The sequence below is a fragment of the Cyprinodon variegatus genome, unplaced genomic scaffold (assembly GCF_000732505.1).
Source record: "Cyprinodon variegatus isolate N-32 unplaced genomic scaffold, C_variegatus-1.0 Scaffold736, whole genome shotgun sequence".
NCBI lineage: Eukaryota > Metazoa > Chordata > Actinopteri > Cyprinodontiformes > Cyprinodontidae > Cyprinodon > Cyprinodon variegatus.
The window spans coordinates 316,845-320,079 of record NW_015151189.1 but is presented as its reverse complement, the minus strand read 5'-3'; the positions used below and the strand labels follow the sequence as shown (position 1 = coordinate 320,079).

General features: G+C 40.0%; 1 protein-coding gene across 1 annotated transcript in view; it reads left to right on the top strand.

The window, feature by feature from the left end:
- The first annotated feature begins 320 nt into the window (after positions 1-320).
- The window catches only part of boc (BOC cell adhesion associated, oncogene regulated), a 38,941-nt gene continuing 36,026 nt past the window's right edge, over positions 321-3,235 (top strand). Inside the window, exon 1 of the mRNA XM_015395319.1 lies at positions 321-550. The gene's annotated coding sequence lies outside the window, so the exon portion shown is untranslated. The remainder of the gene's footprint in view (positions 551-3,235) is intronic.

Genomic DNA, 3,235 nt, shown 5'->3' with positions numbered 1-3,235 from the left:
GGAACTGGAGAGGGAGGAGGGGGATGGGGGCGCACTTTTCCCAACTGGAAACTTACTTTACAATAAATTATTACTATTATTTCCTTAGTGATATATTTCTATAAAAGCCCCCCCATTCTATATAGATTGCATTGTCAGGGAGGAAATCTCCTGAAAGCTCTGAAGTAAGGAGAAACCGGTGGATAAACAACAGTGCAGTACCCAACTCAGGGATTTTTTTTTTTTTTTTGGGAGCCAGTCCCCATTGTTCAGATCCCTCCTCCTTGCTTGGGAAGTGGGAGGACCCGAAAAGGCGTTCCAAAAAGGGAGGAATTGTTTGAGAACTCAGTCATCCAAAAACGGCCTTTCAATGCGAGAACTTGGGGAGCCGAAGGAAGAAAATGTCGGTGGCATCGCAGTAAATTACTAAAGCTTTGGAAAGAGAAGAGTTGGGGGGAAAAAAAGCGGAAAGTCTCTATTTTACTTTTTATATTTATTTCTCAAATGTTTTAAAAGAGAACATCAGAGGAGAAGCGAGGAAGAAGGAAGCGCAAAGTTACAACTAGATCTGGTGAGTTTGTGCCTTCATGCGCTCCGAGCCGCTGCGGCGCCTGCAGACATCTATTACCGATTTATAAACACATCCATCTACTTTACTGCATCTTTCCTCTTTCTGGACTCATCCATGAACGATTGGTCCACATTCACCGAGGAACATCTCCAGCTTTCCACATCTCAAATCTGTATGATAGCCGCGTTTGTTTTGTTTTGCGTTTTGGACAAAAATCGCGTAAAACCTCCAGACGGTCTTTATAAACACCGCCGGTGTTTGGATATAGAGGAGGATATCGGTGTATGATGACTTCCTCTGTGTCATATCTGCTTATTATGAGGGGAATTAACTTTGTTGTCGGGCTTTAGCTTGTTGTTGATGGGATGATAAGCCTGCGCTTCTGTTATCCAAACTATTTTCCTCTAAACTCCTGCGCCTATCTGCGATTTATAAAAGTGCAATATATGTTTAAGCAGCACTATGGTCCCGATGTGACACGTAACAAACTCCAGTAGGGGAGTTTTTAGTGTTTTTTTCCGCTGGGAAATGTGTGCAGGTTTTGCAGGCCGCAGCCTATAGTGGTTCCCATAGGAAGGCATTAGGAGCTGAGCCACATTTCCCCCCATGGCACCCAAAGGAAGAATGGGGCTCATGTGTCATGTATTTCTGTCCTAAAAAGCACAGAAAATAAAAGTCAAGGAAGGTTCCAATAAGTTAAAAGTGTAAGTATTTATATTATTGGAATTTATTAAATTGTCTCCAATGTATGGATAGATAAAAACAGTTTTTCCATCCACCTATGTGCCTATAAGTCTATATCCCTCTGTTCCTTTCAACATTTAGCTTTTTCAAGTAATCTGAAGAGGCTTTAATCTAACTGAATTTAATTTAATGATGCAGAGTTTGTTGCACTGCAGAAATGTTGAAAAACAAAACTCTAAATCATGTCACCAACTCTTTATACACCATGATAGCAGGATAACACCAAACCCAAAATATTGCATATTTGCACCATATATTAATGCTCTGAACTTCCATATCAATGTATTTTTTTGCACTATTTTTTTTTCTGCTACACTGTTTACATTTGATACCTGTTGCACTTTATGAAATGGAAATGTTATTTTACTAGTAGCCATTGATAGCTGTTCAAAATTAAATTAGTTAAATTAGACGAATACAGACGAATACAGTTGTCTAAATCTAAAGTCAAGTCTAATCCAACCTATTTGAGAAGTTTCTCCTAAACTTCTCACTTTCCAAAGTGACTTGTTGTATTTATACTGAAACGGTTGGTTAATAAGCGCACAGTGAAAATTATGACTGAAAAGAGAGTTTTGTAAGTTAAATTACATGTTATTATAAAATATCTTGTATCTTGCAGAGGAACCTATATGCCTAAAATAAGGGTATTTTTAACACTTTGTACCTCTCAGTGTTTCTGCCCTTATGCCAAAACAGGCCCACCTGAGCACACCCCCTCCCCCTAAAGTGTCAGACCCCATTAAAGGCTTCTAATAAACTGGCAGCTGCTTGAGCTGCCTTACAGGAATGTAGGTGCTGTCAGTAGAGCCTGTCCTCATAACATCCTCTTATTCAGGTCTGATTTAATGAGAAAAAATGTTGGTCAGTCCTCCAGGCTGCTAATGAGTGTTGGCCAGGAAGAGCAGGAGGTGAAGAAGGCCCTGCTGGAACAGCCGCAGGGGCTCAAGTTTCCAACCCCAGGTGTCGTTTTGTGATTTGGATTACATTTAGCCTCCACCGCCTCTTTACATGGAGGGGGACCTCTGTAATTCAGTGACGGACATGGCATTGGACAAGAGGGCCCGATTGTTCCCACTGAATCAGTGTCACTTGGATTAAAAGTCGAAACGAATGGCCCGGCCTCCCCCAATTAGGCGCCGAGCCTATAAGGGAATTAATTGGTCTCAGTAAAAAGAAGAGAGTCTTGTTGTTCGGTTGTGGGGTTCTTGTTGTTTTTGCTGATCATGTCTGACAGGCGGGCGGATCAAAGTTGGAACTAAATGATTCCAGTCTGATTATCTGCCTGTTTTCTCACACAACTTCAGCCTTTTGATTAGGAAGGAGGAGCGCTCTGAGCTCCTAATCAGCCCCAGAGCCATTCCACTTCCAAAGCCACTGTAAACTCAGATTTATTACCATCATTTAATTATTTATCATTTTCTAAAAGCAACATATTGATGTTAACCAAGTCAGAAAAATAGTCTGTTTTCAGTTTTTCTAACCAAGTTATGTTGTCACATAGGCTTATTTCACCCATCCGTTCCTGATTTAAGTAATCTGGTGATTTTCCCCCTGGTTTTACTCAAACTATGTCTGATGGCTTTTGGGAAAAGAAAGATTGTAGTTCAGTGATTCAGTGAGTGTTTAACCTAGATGTTTTATCTCTTTAAATATGATTTAGAAACTTAGCAAAGGTGGAACTAAGAGAGGGTGGAATTAGATACATGTGGGTGTGATCACATTAAGTCAGCCTTAACTTAAACTGCATTTTTAAAGCAGCAAAGTTTCTGCTTTTAGATTCAAAAGGAACATTTATACAAGGGTCTACGTGCTCTATTTAAAACAAGTGGATTTAGGCTTAAAAGTCAGCAGCTTTTTTAATCCAGCAACTTAAGCCCTCAGGCTAACTGAATTAACATACCGGTAAATAGACACATAATAATTTTTAATGAAGGAAAA